The sequence below is a fragment of the Rhipicephalus sanguineus genome, chromosome 8 (genome assembly GCF_013339695.2).
Source record: "Rhipicephalus sanguineus isolate Rsan-2018 chromosome 8, BIME_Rsan_1.4, whole genome shotgun sequence".
Lineage (NCBI taxonomy): Eukaryota > Metazoa > Arthropoda > Arachnida > Ixodida > Ixodidae > Rhipicephalus > Rhipicephalus sanguineus.
In genome coordinates, this window is record NC_051183.1 from 137875030 (window position 1) to 137895897 (window position 20868).

The 20868-nt window shown below is 44.7% G+C and overlaps 1 pseudogene; it reads left to right on the forward strand.

Moving 5' to 3' along the window:
- Positions 1-4907: 4907 nt before the first annotated feature.
- Positions 4908-20868, forward strand: part of LOC119403529 (uncharacterized) — a 38951-nt pseudogene continuing 22990 nt past the window's right edge.

Consider the following 20868-nt stretch of genomic DNA (forward strand, 5'->3'; position numbering starts at 1 on the left):
GTGAAGCAGTCGGCCAGTAGCAGCCTGTGCCGGATTTGTCCTTTTGCTTCAACGTTGGCACTAACGTTATTGAAGCGATGTCATTTCATCGCAACGACGTGTACGCTACAGTGCGACGATATGCATGTCACTAGTGGCGTCACTGTGTCATAAAAACTCCGGTAGATCCGACGCTTCGAGGAAATCAATGTGATGCGAGACAGCCACCGGGAGCAGCCTTCGCCGCTTTTTTTCATTTCTTATTTTGAGCCATGAGTTACGACATGGATCAACGTTTTGAGCACATTAAGATGTTGTAGGCATATCGAGGGCTTTCCTAGTACGCCGACTTCATTCGCGATTAAAGGGTAGATTATTGTCCGATGTAACGTCGGCACTCACTTTAAAGCAAATGCGTCAGTTTTATAGAAATGAAGAGCACGCTTGGGTGCGATGATCTCCACATCAGCAGTAGCGGCCGTTTGCATATTGTTACGGGGTCAAGCAACGCGTGACTATAAATTTCTGAGTCACAGGAGTATACATGTAATGTTTATTAACATAACATGTAACATGTAATAACATGTAATAACATAACATATAATAATCATTCCATAACATGTAATAAATCATTCATGTTCAATCATTACATGTCATAAAGTCCGACACCCAACAGTGGAATTACATTTCACGTTGATCCAGCAAGTGTTTTTCTGAAGCAACTTCAAGCACTGGCGTAGCTCTGTGGTAAGGATATTTTTTTGCAAGACGGGAAAATCAGATTATTCACGTCATAACTTTTGAATCGTGTTGTTCCAACACTCATGTCCTTCTCTATCAATTCTGGAATATACCAAACTAGATAGATAGATAGATAGATAGATAGATAGATAGATAGATAGATAGATAGATAGATAGATAGATAGATAGATAGATAGATAGATAGATAGATAGATAGATAGATAGATAGATAGATAGATAGATAGATAGATAGATAGATAGATAGATAGATAGATAGATAGATAGATAGATAGATACGCTCTCAAAGTCTCAGAAGTTCGCTAAGAAATGCTTCGCATTTAATATACCTTTGAAAAGAGCGCTTGTTTGCGCCGCGGGATACCACGTATACCAATGCTCACTGCATGTAGACTGCCATTTTCTAAGTGCTTTTTGATCTGTATCCGACTGTAGAGCTCATAAAATTAGTGGCTTGACTGTGAATGCGCAGCCAATCTCAATTACACGAATATCCGCATGGAATATTCCTTGCAAAAAGTGGCTCGGCTCAAAAGAAAACGCGCTACCTCTCCTCCACTGACACTTCCGAGAAAATAGAGCAGCTGTTGGTAAAGAACAGGCGGATAGTGCGAGATATCATCTTCTGGCCATCTTTTGTCGCAGTGAAACTTCTTTGTCATTCGTAAAACGGTGTATATATGGGCAGTGATATACTGTTACCACTTTTCTGTTTCTTGATATTGTCTTTTTCGAAACATTACTACTTCATAACATACTTACGCACTAGCAATGATTCTGGGGATGAATATGACACGATGCTCTTTTTAGGTACGTAACAGCCAACGAGTTGCGCGTGCATGAAAATAGATTATCCCCCTATTATTGCACTCTGATTTTGGCCCTGATAATTTTTTCCTAATAAAAATCGCAATTGCAACCCTGCTACCACATATGTTAATGGCATTTTTGTGTGAACTATCATACACGGTCACTAGAGGCGTTTACCTACCCTCAAGGTACCGAATCTCTCCTTTCACAGGTAAACCGAGTGCTAGTTTCTTTGACACCAACGTCAAAATACTATTCTGAAAAATCTTTTTCCTGCGCTTCTGTTATTGTGGTAGATCAATAGACCGATCTCACCGTGAGTTGCACTACGCCACCGCTGCCGCATTGCATGCCGGTACTTTGAGTACTCGGTACGTTCAGCTGCATATAGCTGGTGCGTCGGCGAGCTGCATTAACGAGCTTTAGTGGCCTTGTTTGAATGAATCGCGATGGTTGGGTTCACGAGCTGCGTGCTTGGATGCTACAACTGCAACCTGAAGCAAAAGGACTCGGATTTGACGTGGTTTCAAAGGATGTCAGGTTCCGACAAGAATGTGTGTGCGACAGTGAACGAAGTGGGACGGAGCACCGCGCACTTTCAACGTATTGTTCAGCGTGCTTGTGAATTCCGTGTGTATAATGCATGGCAATTTAGCAGCGCTCTCTTGCGTCATAACAAGCTTTCTGCGCGAGTGATGTGCCGATCAGTGACAGCAAAACTCCATACAACGTGTGCTCCCATCGCCGGGGCGACAGATTGGATACAACGTGTTATGCAGGCAAAACAGAGATCGCTTAAGTATATATCGATACCTAAACCGACCTCTCATCAAAAGCGATGACGACTGTCAAGTGTCTAGTAGGAATGAGACGTGTGATACAAGCCAAACTTTTTTATAACTGCATGCTGTGTACAGCTCGCGCCGTGGAGTGCACGGCGAAAACTCGATCGTGCCGGCATCGCAGCCAACTTCGCCGCCGGTATTTCCCAGTTCCTTTCAAACTATAATATTATCGCGAACGCAGCGTAAAGCAGCAACAGCGGTAGCAAAGCTTAGCTTCTTATATGAGCGTAGGCGCCTCTTATTAGCGTACCGTACACTGCAGCTTCGAAGCGGTATAGACCTAGCGACGATATCGGCGCCGAGCCATTGGCTGAGGCTGCCGCCGCCGGCCTGAGCGAGCTACTGCTCATCCACCGCATTGTTTGTGTCACCAAAACCTCTTACTGACTCATCCATCCCTTTGCAGCAGGAAATAGTTTGCCGTGCACAAGATTTCCGTGACGTTAAACTTTTGCAAACAGCATGCGGCCAGTCGTCGCCCCGCGGACGCGCTTCTAATTCACGGCGACTTCATTCACATTTAACGCATCACTGTGCTCAAAGCCTGCGTTGACAACACAGTGTACGTCGAAAGTACTGCCTGAACAAAAAAGAAGCGCAAAAAGCTTTCCTTTTTTTTTAGGGGCAAAGCTCCTTAAGGTGGCACCCGTTCGTCCCTCGTAGTCGTAGTAGTACGTAACCAGTCGTAACGCTAGTACCAGATCTTGACCTCCAAGGTGGTGCCGGTGGGAGATTTTTCCTGTGCGTTGTTGAAAATAAAAAATTCGCAGCGTGCGCGTTAACTAAAAGCCGAATTCTTCTGTCTGTCATTCCCCATTAGCAGCCATTGGCACGTTCCAGTAGGAAACGTTAGTAGAAGTAGAAGTGTAAGTGTTAGCTAAAAGCCCACTTCTTCTGTCTCATTCCCATTAGCAGCCATTGTTTACCTCCAAGGTAGTGCCTGGTGGGATTTCTCCTGTGCATGATTAAACAATGAAAATTTTGTTCAAAACGCAGTTGATTGATGAAATAAACGAACGAAAGACGCCAGATGTTTTCTAAAAGCAAAAGAAAAGAACGCTAGATGTTTCTAAAGCAAAACGAAAAGACGCCAGCTGCTTAACGAAAGACGTCAGATGTTTTCTAAAGCAATGGTTTTCGAAACAATGAAAATTCACAGCGTACATGTAAAATTAAAGTGAGCTGCAAGTCGTCATAACTCATCGAACCTTTAGTATATACGCGCCCGATCTCATGCCGGTGATGATGTACTGGGCAGAATTTACGGAAGATTCACGGTTTACCGATGAACCTCCGCAGCTTCGCCCACTCATCATCATTCACTCCGTGGATATGCTGTGATTTTTTCGTCCCATCGGTTCGTTTTTTTCCCGTCTTCATAGTCGCGGAGAGCTCTGCGCAGTTTGGGCAAATTATTTTCCGCACACTATAACTTGTATCGCTCGCGTGCTGACGTTCACTAATGAAGATTTTTGCTCTCATAACGACAGGAACGTGATTTCTCTTTTTTTTGTTTTTGTACTAATATTTATTCAACGAAGCGACGCGAGCGCATCAACACGACGAGACGTTGTCTACTATTCTTTTTTTTTCTCTTAACAGCGTAACCGGAAGTACAATAACATACATTAGAGGTCCGGACACAGTTTAACACAGCTTTCAATGGTCTTCTCTGCCCAGGATTCATGTCAAACGGCAATATGCCTGAAGCACGCAGCAAGCAGCCGCACCAGCAGTGCTCAGAGTACTCCAGTTAAGATGGCGGCAGTGCGGCTGCCGAAAACTCGCTCATGCGCAGATCATATGGTGAGATCGGTCTATTACTGTTGGCGCCGCTTGATCGTACTGACACTGCGAAACGTCTCGTTCAGTTTGGAGACCACCGCGCAAATATACTTTCACGTCAAGATAACACATGGATGGACAATGTATTATCCACGAAGTCATTTCAAGATGCGACGTTATAAGTACCTGTGTTGCACATGCACTCACAGGAAAGAGCCAAAACATCCAGACACAGGCTGACAAAACGCAAGCTAAACTATACAAAGCCTGTTATAATGTAGCACAAAGAACGTCTGCATGATGGAACGCTTCATAAAGCTCCTTTTAAATTAGCATGCCCCATTTACAAGGCTTTCGGAAGAAACTAACCTTTTATTAAGTTTTCTACACCACTCGGGCAGGCAAGTGGCTCGAAATCACGCGCCTACATTGAATTCTGCGGCTCGTCCGCGGGAGCCGCGACGAAAACTGCTTGTGAAGTCTGGTGTTCTTTAACTTGTAAAGTCTGGTGTTCCCCAGGGATCGGTCCTGGGACCAATTTTGTTTCTTATTTACATCAACGACATTGGACATACCCTATCATCTACAATCAGGTTATTTGCAGACGACTGCATCACCTACAGACGAATTCATAACATCCAAGAAAAGTCATTACAGTAGGATCTCGATAAACTCGCATGTTGGTGTCACCAGTGGCAAATGGAAAATAACGCTTCTAAAACTAAGGCCATGACCTTCACAAGAGCACCTAAATCAGTACTAAGCCATTACCAAATTCAGGGTGTTCCCATTGAGAAAGTATCCACATTTAAATATCTCGGAGTTAATTTATCTTCTAATTTAACTTGGAACGAGCACATTGATATCATAACTAGTAAGACATCCAAAACACTCGGCTTCATTAGACGAGACCTATACTTGGCGAACCGAATTGTCAGCATACACCACACTTGTCCGTTCAAAGATAGAATATGCGTCTATCATCTGGAACCCACATCAATCATATCTGATCGATCAACTAGAATCGACACAAAATAAAGCGGCAAGATTTATCACCAAGAAATATTCGCGCAACTATAGCATTACAGATATCAAACACTCACTTTCATTGCCCTGTCTTCACAAACGCAGACTACTAGCAATGTTATCACACTTTCACACATTTTATCATAGTAAATCCCGGTTCCGTGAAGCTCACATTAAAACACCTCACAATATTTCCCAGCGTTTTGATCACGCACTCAAAGTACAGCCTTTCTTTGCACGCACTAATACGTATCAATATTCACCATTACTTCTAGCCATACATCACTGGAACGCACTGCCGAGGGACATAGCTTCGGTCATTGATCATCACGCTTTTTTTAATACCTTGAAGATTTTCTTGAACGTATGCGTATGTGCATGTATGTATATATACAAGTTCTTTCTTTTCCTTTTCATTGCACAAATCGATTTTTTCAGCTCAATTTCCATTGTATTTTTATTTTTCAGTGCATAATTGAAGTGTTCTTTTTATCTCGCTCTCTTTAGCATCCTTGATTTTATAACTTTGTCTTAACAATTTCATTTATATGCTACCAATCTTCTTGCACCCGGCCTTGTTAACAGTGGTATGTTTCATATTGTTTGCTATTTTCAGTGCATATTACCAATGGTCTTATTTGCAAGTTTGTTCACATAACTATCTCAAAACCCCCTATGTAATGCCCGAATGGGCCTTTAGGGTATATAATAAAAAAAATGGTGCCGTCCGCAGCGCGCACCGGCGGCGGGCGAGGAGAATCGAGGAGGAAACTCGCGCGCGGAGGAAAGTGTCGTTACTTTCCTAGATCAAGGGGTTTTAATCGCACCGTAGCGTGCTGTTCATTTCTATAAAACTGACGCATTTGCTTTAACGTGAATGCCGATGTTACGTCGGACCATAAACTATCCTTCCGGCGCGAATGTAGTCGACGTGCTAGGAAAGCTCTCGATATGGCTACAACTTCTTAACCTGCACAAAGACGTTGATCCACATCGTAACGCGTGGCTCAAAAAAAAAAAACATCGCTGATCCCTCTGTCATAGGAATCGGTATAACACGAAAGTGAAACGTGTCTTCACAGACGTAGTTGAGCGTTTGTTGTGCATTCTTTCGCCCCAAGCGCGAAGGAATGAATGCTACAGCATCAAATTGTAATGTTACGCGAAGAACGGCAAGCCGCTCGAAACTTGCAATGCGCTGCTCAAGCAGAAAGGACACGCGGAACGAACATACACAGGATGAGCGCGAACTGTCACAGTTGTAACTTATTTCTGTGTGAGCAGCGCGCTCCTGTCGCAAAAGCGGCCCCTGCAGTGAGCCAGGTTATGGCGAGGTGACCTTCGTGCTCTCAACGGAAACTTGCAGGCAGAGCGCAAGACGTACAAACCACCGAGATCACGAGATAAGCGACCGCACGAGCGACCACGCCCTGTCGAGGCGCGCGCTAATCCGCGGGGGGACGACTTTTAAAGCGCGCTCTTCGAGCCCTTCGCGCCATCTCGCTAGTGATAACGAAAACACGCTGTACCGCCGATGTCTGAGTACCGCCACCGGCAAATGGTGTACATAAAGAGCTCGCCGCTAGCATAGCGGAGAACACGCCGTCTGTGACGGAGTCGATTCGCGCTGCGCGCTGGAGATCGAGAGGTGGGAAGTTCGACTCCCGGTGACGGAACTTTTTCTTATAGTTTTTTCTTTGCCATATGTTAGGCTTTATACTTTACAACGTCATATCCTTGACGGAAATGCGTCAGTAGAGCCGTGGTGGACCCCGGCATAAAACACTTTCGTGTTAAAAAAAGAAAAAAAAAACGGCGAAAGCAGCTACTCGGTGACTGTTTTGCATCACATTGATTTCCACGAAGTGTTGGACCTGCCGGAATTTTCACGATATAATGACGCCACTTGTGGCATGCATATCATCGCAACGTAGCGTACACTTCCTTGCGATAAACTGACATCGCTTTAATAACGTGAGTGCCGAAGTTGTTTCGGACCATGTGCTGCCCTTCACATGCCAGTGTAGTCTACGTACCTGGTAAGGCCACCATATGCGCACAAGTACTAAATTCACCCAAAGGTCTCTATACGCTTGGTTCAAAGCGAAAAAATTGGGGGACCCTTAAGCTTCGCCTTTAAGAGTTGAACGCGATAGCGAAATTCGGCCTCCTAGTGCGCACTTCTACCACTAAGTGCATACTTATTAATGTGTATTGTTACACACACGCGCACACAGACACACACGCACGCACGCGCGCGAATTGTACAGGCTTTCGATCTAAAGCAAGAGTCACATGGCCTCCAAGATACACGCCGCGCGCCCACTTTCTCGGATGCCATCAAAAGTCGAGACATATTTCTCACAATGCCTCACAGATAGCAGCACATTATCTAGTTGGCTTGATATGTTTTCCGCTAGATGGACATAGTTGTCCTTTTTTAGAGCTGTTTGAAAGTTCGTGTGTGTATTTAGCGGCGATGGCTGCACTATCCCGGCCTTTTTCGACGTAGTTTGGTGGCCTCGCGAATGCACCTACAAATCGCCGAATGGGCTCGTTTTCGTCGTGACACCTGCCGAACAAAATGCGTTAGGAGGCTCCTTCCACTACATGGCATTTATGTAGTGTTTTTTTTCCGAAGCAGCTGCAAGTTACATCGTGGCTTTTTGGTAGGACACCTGCTTGCCACGCGAACGGCCCGGGTTCTATCCTCAATGGGACCGAAGATTTTATTCTATATTTTATTTGCTTCTTTCTCAATTTTTCGGCCACGGACGATTTTTAGCTCACTACCAACGGTGCCGACGCCGACACACCAATTTCTGCGACACGCGCTCTCTAACGCTATCGCGGTAAAACCGGCACAGGCTGCTAGGCCGACTGCTTCACATGAAATTAATTCCCAGAAAGTCTGCCATGCGGCGGATTTTCCTATTGAGGTCTAACAAAAAATTTTCTTGGTTTTTCGTCATACTTGCTCGCACAGAGTGTCTTTAGAAAGGCAGAATACTGAATACAGATAGTGACACCCTTCGTCCACACAACCACCGTCAATGGAGCCAAATATACAAGGGCACACCTAGATTTAGTGAACCTTAAAAGCCTCCGTGATCGATCTGGTTGTATTTCAGAGTATCGCTGACTATCCAAATAGCTTTACTCGTAACCTACGCAATAAAAATTACCCCCCAAAAATAAAACAAGTTTACTTTGTATCCTTTAAGCGATCGTCTCGAAGGCAAAGAGAGAGAGAGAGAAAGCTCTTTATTGAAAGGCAGAGAATTTAGCTGGCGTATGCATATCGCTGACTTGCTACTCTGCGTGGGAGAGGGGATTGGGGATGGAAAGACAGGAAGAGGAGGCCGAGAAAAAGGAAGTAAAAAGATAATGCTGAAATAGTATAATTAAATAAGTAGGAGCGCAGCTTGCACTAGTTGCGCAAGGCTGGAGCCAAGAGCGGAGCTAGTGTTCGACCTAGCTTCTTCTAAGTTCTTGCTAGTAATACCAGGCTTTCGCTAAACAGGCTAAGTTTCTGCTGGTTGTACTAAGTATGGCTCGGCTCGGCTATATTTGTGATTTGCTGTTGTGATTTTAGTCACATGAGTAGTTGTTACGCGATTTTACGTGATTCTATTCAGGTCAGTATACCAGGCCCCGGAAAGTCTCAAGTTCTAGCGATCGCCGCAGAGGGCGAAAAAATCAACCACGGTGAGTTCCAGCTTCAAACACCGGGAGTGGATCTACTAACCTCTGCGTTAGGATCGCATAGCGGCCTTTGTGGTGGCCGCCATTCGCGCTATTGCACTTTTTATGTAGGGGTGCCCTCGTCGGGGCCAAACTTCAATCAAAATATTCTAGAAATAACTGAGTTTAGTAGTTTGCGTACTTTTATACTTCAATAAAACAAATTGCTCTTTATAGGAAGTGGCTTTGCCTTGCAAGGTACCGCTTCATCAATCTTTTGTAATAGCTTTTGCTCCAGCTTACTCGTAGTTGTCAGCAGCCTATCGGCTTCACTTTCATTTCAAAATATACGGCGGCAGAGGCAGCGCAACGGCACGTAACGGTTCGCGGTGCATTCGGATGGTTCTCGCGCTGTTTCGTTTCGCTGTAAATGTTTCGAGCCACTGCTGGCTGACACACTCGCTTTCGTTTGTTTTCTTTTGATTCGTTAACATTCTTTCGCGAAGTGCATTCAGCTAACTTCGGGGAACGAAGAGACCGTTGAAGCTTTCATCGGATGACACTCGTTTCAAGCCCGTGAATATACGGACCGGTGAGTAAAAACCCATTGCTTCAGTTTTTTTACCAATGGCTTTGTGCGGGTTTCACACTGAGGCGGCGCACTGCAATATTCAATTTTTCAACATGTCATACTCTGTCGATGAGAAAACGTGCGTTTCTGTCGATGAGAAAACGTGCATTTACATTTTCCGGCTCCTTTCCTTGAGAAAATTTAAGTGGAGATCGGAATGCTGCAGCTGGAGACTCTTTGATACCGAACTTTTTATTTTATTATTTGAATGATAGTTCTATCTATACAAGGACCAATTATTTCTGTTAACTTACGGCTTTAGATGCATACTGAATACACGCAAGGGAAATGGTAAAACATGTTTATTTATCACACATTTCCCATCCGATACTTATGTCAGACAATTGTTATCACATACTTCCCTATCACGTTAAGAAGTCAAATTACTTGACCCTCCTCAATCAGACAATTGTCATCCCATGCTTACGTCAGACATTTGTTATCACATACTTCCCTATCACGTTAAGTGGTCAAATTACTTGACCCTCCACAACTTCAAATGTTTTTGGCGTTCCCTTTGGACACTCCTGTCTGCTTTTTTTTTTTTTTTGGTAAAGTACTTCGGTGCTTCCAGGAACACCGTAGGAACAGCGTCTTCTGACAAACGCGGGGTATCTCAGCAACCTCACCGTTTATAATGTGTTGGTGTGTCCTTTCGATGAAACTCGCGTCGAAGTGCCGGTCGCAAACAACGCAGTCCGTCATCAGCTCTTTGTCTGTCCGCATAATATTTCGAGCTCATTGCTGTCGCCTCGACAGATCCTTCGGGGCTTTAAAGACCGAAAGCATCTCCGAGCACGATCTATACCCGTCTTTACAGCAGGGACGACGCATGCACTTCCGCGATTTGACGGCATGGTTCGCAGACCACGTGGGTACAGTGGCGGGTAAACAAACGACGACAGCGGAGGCGAGGCATCCGAACATGGTGACGGCACAGTACAGAGAGAACGAACGAGCCAAAGCAAGCGCGGCGAGCACCTACTACTGCACAAGCGCCAATTGCGGTGACCAGAACTTTCATTGCGTTCCGCGCATCCCTCTCCCATGGCGGGGATGCTGCGATCGCCACACGGTCTTTTCACTTTCGCTGTTCTTCATTCCCCAATCCCCCGTGAGTGTATCGGTTGAGGTGTCCTCACTTGAGAGACAGTTATCGTACATCACACACCCAACTTTCATTGTCATTTCCTTCTTCCTTTTAGGAATCACACCCCCCCCCCCTTCTAGCCACCATACTAGGGGAAACTTAAAAGAAGCTAGGTCATGCACTAGCTCCATTGTTGGTTCTAGCCTTGCGCCACTAGTGCAACTTGCGCAGATTATTTATTTATCTTACTTTAGGATTTTCTTTTCACTTTCTTTTTCTCCGCCTTCTCTTCCTGCCTTTCGATCCCCAGTCACCATCGCCACGCAGAATAACGTGTCAGCGATATGTAACGCCAGCTAAATTTTCAGCCTTTGAATAAAGAATTCTCTCTCTCTCTCTCTTTGTTTTCTAGATGAATGCTTAAAAGATACAAAGTACACATCTTTTATTTTAGGGGTTAATTTTATTGCGTAGGTTACAAGTAAACCTATTTGGGTAGCCAGCGAAACTCTGAAATAAAACCAGATCGATCACGGAGGCTTCTAATATTTAGTCAAGGTAGGTGTGCCCTTGAATATTTGGCTCCATCGACAGTACTGCCTTCTCCAACCGCCCACACTACCAGTATTCTGCCTTTCCAAAGGCGCCCAATGCGAGCAAGTGTGAGGAAAAGACAAGAGCATTATTTGTTAAACCGCCTTGGGAAGACTACGCCACATCCAACGCACTGTGGGAATCAAATTTATGTGAAGCAGTCGGCCAGTAGCAGGCTCTGCTGGATTGGTCATTTTACTTCAACGTCTGCACTAACGTTAATAAAGCGATGTCAGTTTCATCGCAACGAAGTGTACGCTACAGAGCGATTATATATATGCGTGTCTCTAGTGGCGTCACTGTGTGACGAAAACTCCGGTAGATCCCACGCTTCAAGGAAACTGATGTGATGCGAGACAAACACCGGGAACTGCCTTCGCCGCTTTCTTTCTTTTTTCTTTTTTTAAAGCAAAGTGTTACGGCGTGGATTAACGTTTTGAACACATTAAGATGTTGTAGGCATATCGAGGGCTTTCCTAGTTCGCCGACTTCATTCGCGATTAAAGGGTAGATTATTGTCCGATGTAACGTCGGCACTCACTTTAAAGCAAATGCGTCAGTTTTATAGAAATGAAGAGCACGCTTGGGTGCGATGATCTCCACATCAGCAGTAGCTGTCGTTTGCATATTGTTACGGGGTCACGCAACGTGTCATTATAAATTTCTGAGTCACAGGAGTATACATGTAATGTTTATTACATAACGTATAATAAATCATCCATGTTGAATCATTACATGTCATTAAATCCGACAGCCAACAGTGGAATTACATTTCACGTTGATCCAGCAAGTGTTTTTCTTAAGCAACTTCAAGCACTGGCGTAGCTCTGTGGTAAGGAAATTTTTTTTTGCGAGACGGGAAAATCAGATTAATCACGTCATAACTTGTGAATCGCGTTTTTCGAGCACTCATGTCCTTCTCGGTCAATTTTGGTATGTACCAAACTAGACAGACAGACAGACAGACAGACAGACAGACAGACAGACAGACAGACAGACAGACAGACAGACAGACAGACAGATAGATAGATAGATAGATAGATAGATAGATAGATAGATAGATAGATAGATAGATAGATAGATAGATAGATAGATAGATAGATAGATAGATAGATAGATAGATAGATAGATAGATAGATAGATCATTATTGAATAAAATTTCAATATTTAATCTGAGTTAGGTTAGTGGGTTTCATTCATAATTAGCAACGTGATTTGCGAAGTGCTACAAGTTTTACCGATGTGACCGCGATTACCGGTCTGCTGTTGGTGTTCTGCTGGCGATTGCCGATAACCTTGCTTCTTATGTTGTTCATGCTCTATCTTCCTTGAGCTGGTCTGTGTGTGCGTGCTCAGTGATTCTCGCGAAATAATAGTTTGTGTTTGCTACCGGTCACCATCTGCATCGTCATCCTTCTATAATGACCTGCACGATATTATCAATCAGCTGTCCGTCAGATACCCAAAATCAGCCTTCTTCATCCTTGGCGACTTCAACTTTCCTGATATCATGTGAGAAATAGACTCGGTTACTTTAAACCATAGCTCGGCTGAAAGCAAGGAACTTTTTTTCACGACTACAACTAGACCCAGCTTCAGCTCGTTGACTTTACCCTTCGCATTACTCCCACGTCCGCTAACATATTACACCTAATACTTAACACTACACCTGGCCTAGCTTCTCCTTCAACTCATCTACCGGCTATTAGCGACCACTCTATAATCCACTTCACTTCAAAAGCATGGGCTTCCGTCAAGACAAAAAAAGCTAAGTTAGCCAAGACTATAGCAAGGCGGGCTTTGATGGATAAACAGACAATAACAATGCTTTGCTTGCTTGTTTTTTGCTGGTTTTGAGCAGTGATCAGTTGGGGAGAACTGGTTAGAATATAAGAACAAATTGCTACACCTAATTGATCGCATGTGCCTAAAAGAAAAGTTTCATGGAATCGTTAAAATGTACATGCGCTGAGCGATATGCGCAAACGAGTAACGGAAGAAGAGACAGGGTACTGTCCTCTTGTTCAGATACTCTTTTGTGCATTTCGCTCAGCGCATCTCAATTACAACGTCGTACCAACTAGGCATTTGAATTTTGTTATTTCTAAATGTTATTTCATCGAATCCTCGCTCTCCATGGTTTAACAACACGTTAAAACGCAGGCGAATTAAAACGAAGCGGCTATTCTTACGCGGGAATTTATCAGCCAGAAGTGGCCTTTGGTCATCGTATCATATATTGAATCGAGAATTCTGTATTGCGCTTTCGAAAGCCAAAAAAAAATATTTCTTTACTTAAAACACTTCCTTCGCTGCTCGGTCTTAACACGCGTAAGTTTTGGAGCATCATAAGCGGAACTAAAACGCCACATATTCAATTAATCCAGTTTAATGTCACAGTTGCTCTTAGTGAGTGCTGCGATGTTCTGAATGGTGCATTTGCGGCACACTTTCATAAGAGCACCCCCACATTACTCCCGCATTTACCAGGAACCAATTTCTTGCCCAATCAAATGCCTTCTCGTAATCTATTAAGGCTATGTATAGGGGTTGGTTGTATTCCGCGCATTTCTCTATCACCTAATTGATAGTATAAATATGGTCTATTGTTGAGAAGCCAGTACGAAATCCTGCCTGGTCCTTTGGTTGATTGAAATCTAGTGTCTTATTAATGCTGTTAGCAATTGCTTTTGTAAATAGCTTGTACACAACGGACAGTAAGCTGATGGGCCTGTAATTTTTCAGGTCCTTGACGTCCTCTTTCTTGTGGATCAAGATGATGTTGGCATTCTTCCAAGATTCTGGTATCCTCCCCGTCGAGAGACACTTCGTGTACAGGGTGGCCAGTTTTTCTAACATAATCTCTCCAACGTCTTTCAACAGGTCTGATGTTATCTGATCGTCACCAGCGGCTTTGCCTCTTTGCATTCCCTTTAGGTCTTTCTTTACTTCTCCGGTCAATACTGGTGGGATGTCAGATTCCTCTGGGCTATTACTGCTTCTTAAGTTATTATCCTGACTCTCTCAGCTGCTATACAGATCTCTGTAGAACTCTCTCGCTACCTCAAATATTCTATCCCTCTTGGTCGTGACCTTACCTTCTTTGTCCCTTAATGCATACATCTGATTTTTGCCTATGCGCAGTTTTCTCTTCATAGCTTTGAGGCTTCTTTCGTTCGTTAGAGCATGCTCAATTCAATGCTATTCACCGCGTGTTTCCAGGAGGTTTTCAGGGCCCTAGATTGGGAAGAATTAGGGATAAGAGTTAGAGTATCTCAGTAACCTGCGATTCACTGATGACATTGCATTGATGAGTAACACGGGAGACGAATTACAGCTCATGATTACTGAACTGGATACGGAAATTAGAAGAGTAGGTCTGAAAATTAATATACATAAAACTAAAGTAATGTGGAACCATCTTGGCAGAGAACAGCGCTTTGCGATAGGTGGCGAGACTCTGGAAGTTGTAAAGGAGTAAATCTACTTAGGACAGGTAGTAACCGCGGAGCCGAACCATGAGAGTGAAATAACTCGAAGAATAAGGATGGGATGGCGCTCATTTGCAAGCATTATCAAACCATGAATGGTAGTCTACCACTATCCCTCAAGAGGAAGGTATATAACAGCTGCATCTTACCGGTACTTACCTACGGAGCAGAAACCTGGAGACATACAAAGAGGGTTCAACTTAAATTGAGGACGACGCAGCGAGCGATGGAAAGGAAAATGATAGGTGTATCCTTAAGAGACAGGAAGAGAGCAGAGTGGTTCAGGGAACAAACGAGGCTTAAGGATATCTTAGTTGAAATCAAGAAAAAGAAATATATACAGGCTGGGCACGTAGCACGTCGGCAGGACAACCGGTGATCATTAAGGGTAACTGACTGGATTCAAAGAGATGGCAAACGCATGAGGGGGAGACAGAGAATTAGATGGGTAGATGAGATTAAGAAGTTTGTAGGTGTAACGTGGCAGCATAAAGCACAGGACCGGGTTGATTGGCGGAACATGAGAGAGGCCTTTGCACTGCAGTGGGCGTAGACAGGCTGATGATGATGATGATGATGATGATGATGATGATGAATTTCTTGCCAATGGACCCCATTATCATTGACGCAGTTGGTGCTGAAAGACTGATTGTCATCTTGAAAATGTCTTCACAGCCGGTCCGGACTGTATTTCGTCAAAAAAGCTGAAGTGTACACATGTCTATTCTGCTTTAATATTGTCAAAACTTTTTGAACAGGCGTTAACACTGCCATCTGACTGGAAGGATGGGAAGGTGGTTGCTGTGCATCAATCCGGTGATGTACATTAGTATTTGTCAGCATGGATTCCGTGCAGCAGTTTCGTGCGGAACGCAGTCGCTGTGCTTTACTAACGACTTATTTGTTATCTCAGATCTTAAATTTGATACTGACTGCATATACTTAGATTTCGCTAAAGCATCTGACTCCGGCTGACATGAACTACTTGTTTTGAAATTTAATCAGCTCAATATTGACCAACAACCTACTTGCATGGATTAAATAATTTCTCTCTAACCGTAGCCAGTATGTGACAGCCAACAATTTTTGTGCACCTGATTCTGCTGTAACGTCTGGTGTACCACAAGGGTTCGTTTTAGGCGCACTGCTTTTCTCAATTGATATTAATGATCCTCCTTCTGGGGTTTCTTCTTCAAAAGTCCGACTATTCGCAGGTGAATGCGTACATTACCAGAAGATTGCGATCTAGATGAAATATTCCAATGGTGTGAGAATGGCTCATGACAGTTAATATAACTAAATCTAAGAGCATGCGAGTTTCACGCAAAACTACTACCCACTGTTCGCGTACATACAGCCTCAGTAACATCCCATTACCATCTGTTGAAAGTTAAAAACATTTTGGTGTGCAGGTATCTTCCAATCTTTCATGGAATATGCACGTACAATATTTGATTAACAATGCTAACCGCATGCTTGATTATCTACGTCGAAAATTTTCCTCTGCCCCATCGTCAATCAAGCTAACACTCTAGAAAACATTGGTAAGGCCAAAACTAGAGTACGCATGCGCCCTATGGGATACAACTCATGCCGTTCTCAGTCAAACTCTCGAAGCCATTCAGAATCGCGCAGCGCATTACATCTTATAGAATTATTCACGTCATTCCAGTATCACATCCATGAAGAACACTCTAAACTTGCCTCACCTTTCGTTCCGCCGCATATTGCCTCGCCTTAAGATATTTCACAAAATGTATCATTATAAGAGCTATTTGAAGGACCCTCTCTTTCAGCCACTTCGTTTCATATCACCGAGGACTAATCACCGCTATAACGTGGGCTTACCGTCCTGTCGCACCAGATTGTGCAATGGCTCGTTGGTTCCTAGGACAAGCGGCGCCTATAACCACCTTCCCGCCTCCATCGCCTGCATAATGGGCGAAAAAGATTTCAAGCTCTGCGTACAAGATGGCCCTGTTACTTTTATTAAACTACACTTGTAATTATTGTTTTGCCCACTCCTTTCTGCGGTGCCTTCGGGCCTTCAAATTATCTTTAATAAATAATAAATAAATAAATAATTTGGGCCTCCCTGGATGCATTTTTTATTTAAAAAGGTGCTCTTCACGTACCTCCCGGCACTGATTTTCAAGAAAACCATAAAGCTTAATTTTGTTCACCCTATATATTATACCATTAAACGGCTACGCACTATAAAAATTGCTTGAAATTTTCTGAACTGCGACCAACTTTGTTTCCTTTGAATGACATGTCTGTCAGTATCTCAAAAGTTTCATGTTTCTCGCTCAAAGTATATTTCATTGCGAAACAACTTATTGGGGTTGCTTTAGGTGCTTGACATGACACCCTTTTATACACTTGGCTGTCAATGGCTTGCAGCCTTCGTACTTGCCGGCTAGCTGGCGGGTTGTTACCTGATTATAAGCACATCAATAGGAAGCACATCAAGACCGTTGTGGAGTTCTGTCTTGTACGTAAACGTTTCACCGTATCCGCAGTACCGGATCACTGGACAGGTGTACAGCGGAAACAACGCTAGCAGCGAACTTTTTGTGGCGCATTGTGCAAGCGTAGAAGACAGACATAAAACTGCGTTGATTTTTCATATTATAATTGTTTCTTAGTGTAAAGCACTCGTTAACGACATACTAACGTGCAATCTATAAACAATTTTCCTTTTACGTGAGAACACGTGCAGCCCAGAAACGCATCGGACGTATTGTATACATGCACAAAGCGTCGCAGGACACCGCCGCTATTAACACTACTGCCACCTAGAGCTGGTGATCAGCAGCACCAGGTGAAATACCTGGTGATCAGCAGCAGTGAAAAAAGATGGTTGAACCCTCCGTCTTAGGAATCGGAATAACACGAAAGGAAAGCGTGCCCTTACAGAAGTAACTGAATGTTTACTGTACGTTGATATAAGAGAGTTTGCGCAATGTATATTGATGTCTGGCACCTATAGCAGCGTTTAACGTGGATGCACCCACTTTGATGACCGGTGGTACATCTCCATCCGGATTACTAACGTCCATGTTAAATGATTACACAAAGCCTTGTGGTAGCTGTAGTAGTTAACAGTGAAAGCGTAATCAGAGAACGAGGTGTGATAGCCAGAAGAGCGTCGCATACTGGACGCAGAACTTGGTCGCCAACCCTAGGCATATTAAAATGTGATCGAAAACCACGGCCGAACTAGAGGGAAACGCAGAGCGTGTCGTGTCGGCGCGCCTGCAGGCTACAAGATTGTTCTGCCAATTTTGCCGAAGGACGAAACAATGAAACCTTGTGTTTTTCTGCATTGTGACGTCGGCGGAAGACCCTACAGGATTGAGGATTTCCGAACACCACTGGAAGAACTGGGTGTCATCAAAGCGGTGAGTGGCATTGGACCCTACCAAATGAGTCATGTTTGGATGGTCAAGCTACGTTCCTCAGAAGCAAAGGATATGCTTTTGAGCAGTGGCGGAATTCAAGTGAAAGGGCGATACTGTGCGGTTATTGACCCTGTGAAGCAGGAGCTTACAGTGAAGGTACACTGGGTAGCTTTCGACGTGCCTAACGAGGCTGTTCGAAAAGTGTTGAGCGAGTACGGTGACGTGAAAGAAGTCAATCTAGAAGAGTGGAGCGTACCAGGTTTTGAACAGGCCGAGTCGACAACTCGCGTCGCTCGTATGACCCTGCATGAGGGCATCATTGCGGACGAGCTGCCGGATCTCTTTAAGTTTCAAGGAGGAGCCGTTCTGGTAGTGGTGCCTGGCAAAGCACCCAACTGTCTGTGCTGTCGAATGAAAGGGCATATCCGCCGTGATTGCCGAACGCCGAGATGCACTACGTGCCGCGCTTTCGGTCACGAACGGCAGGATTGTGTGCGCACTTATGCCACGGTGATAGGCGCCACACCAAAACGGCAGGATATCCATGACTTAATGGATGAAGTAGAAGCGGAAGAAGCAGCTTCGCCAACAACCAAAGGAATTATCGAAACAAGCCAGGGCAGTGGTTGTGCGGCTGGGAACGCTGGCGGCGCCGCAAGACGCCGAAAACCGACGCTCGGAAAAGGAGAGTACTGCACCTGTAGCCACTGAGCCTTCGGAGGAGCTGCCGGCGGCGCGTTCGGTGGTGCGTTCGCGTGCAACGCGTCGAGACGCATTAGTCAGAGAACACGATTACGCAAAGGTGGAAGGCAGTACGTCAGTAGACGAGACTGAACAAAGAAAAGAGACGGATAAGATCGAGGGAGGCAGCTTTGGAGGAGACCAAGGCGCATTGGTGAAAATGGATGTGGACCCAGCGCTTGTGAAGAGACGCCGTGAGGAGGATGGCGCGGAACCCGCACGCGAACAGCGGCAGCTTGAATGCGAATGGAAGAAGGCAACGGGAAAGAAGGGGAAGTACGTTCCCCGCGCCCGAGCAGCGTCGCTAACCCGCGGCAGCTGCTCTGATGAGTGAAGAATGCAGGCTGTCGGCAGGGGCGTAGGCAGAAATTTTTTTCGGGGGGGGGGCACCTCCTTGATCTGTAGTGGGGATGAGCAGGTAGATGTGGTCGAGTGTCATTTTCTGCTCTGTATGCTATGGAAAAAAAAATTTCGGGGGGGGCACGGGCCCGGTGTGCCCTAACGTGGCTACGCCCCTGGCTGTCGGCCCCGCCGGTTAGCGCTAGGCTCCCGGCGTCCTTTCAAAACGCAAATGGCGGCGCCTAATGTACCCCTTCGCGTGGCCACTCTGAATGTTCGCGGGTTGGGCGCAAGACGCAGGCAGTATCAGCTGAAGCGTCTGGCGCACGATCTGGACCTGGATGTGCTCGTGGTTCAAGAAACTAAGGTGGAGAGTGAGAGTCATACTGACAGCATGCTTGCACGCTTTCGCGCCTATTACTCCATGTGCGTGAGTCATGCGGTGGGCTCCCACGCAGGATGTTGCCTACTACTGAAGAATTCAATCGGCATTGCAGTAGAGAAAGTGGTGTCTTGTGACCGTGGTAGATTTGTGAGTGTGATTTCAATTTTGCTGGGTGTGCTTTCCGTGTGGTGTGTATTTATGCACCTACGTTGCCCAAGGATCGCTTGCAGTTCTTTCAAGATATCTCTCATATGTTAGACTGTGATAGAGCAATGATACTGTGTTTTCGAAGCTGATGACCGTTCTACAGAATCGCGTGTCAGTAATGCCAGTTCAGTGTACTTAAGGGAACTAATTGGCAATCTTCCTATGGTTGATGTGGCTTATACAGCTGTCGGTGGAAAACGTCGACACTTTACTCATTTTCAAGGTAGCAGTCATGCTCGGCTCGACCGAGCTTACGTGACCTCGGAACTAGCATCCAATTGCAGGAACTACGTGGTGAAACAAGTAACGTTCAGCGATCACAGTTTGGTTATGTTCGAGATAGGGTACAAGACCAAAAAGAAAGTTGAATGGGAGCTTTGGAAGTTTAATGAAAAGCTATTGGATAATGAGGAATTTCTCGACCACTTGAAGAGTAAAATCAAAAGTTTGGTTGAGCAAAGGGAACAGGACAAGTTCGAAGCATGGGAAAGGCTTCAAACAATGCATTAAATTTAGAGCAATAGAAAGAGGGTGCCAAATAAAGTTTTTGATGCGTAGGGAAGAAAGATGCTTGCGATCCCATCTAGAAACTTTAATACTAGAAGAGAGAAACCAAAACAAAATTGGAGGCCATAGAACACGAAAAATACAAAGGTGCAATGGTTCGGGCTCGATCTGAGAAACTTCTTGTAGGAGAGGTGCCAACCGAGCGTGCCCTCTCAGACGAGAAGAGTTATGCATGTTGCAATGAAATAGGTGAAATAGAGTATGCTGGCGCTGTAGCGAGGGACCGACATGCGGTTAAACTAGCGTTCGTAGATTACTATACAAAACTGTTTGCTTTGCGAAAACCCCGCAATCCAAACTTTCGGCAGGATTTTTTACCTGAAATACCACAATTGGAAATTGAACTAACGGATTTATTAGAAATAGAAATTACCGTGAAAGAAGTGGAGCAAGCTATTGATCAACTGAAACCCGGAAAGTCTCCCGGACCAGATGGCTTACCAGCTGCCTTTTATAAGGCATTTAAGCCGCACTTTGCCCTAATTCTTCAACAAGTATTTGTTGAGGCTTTTCGAAGAGGGCGCTTACCAC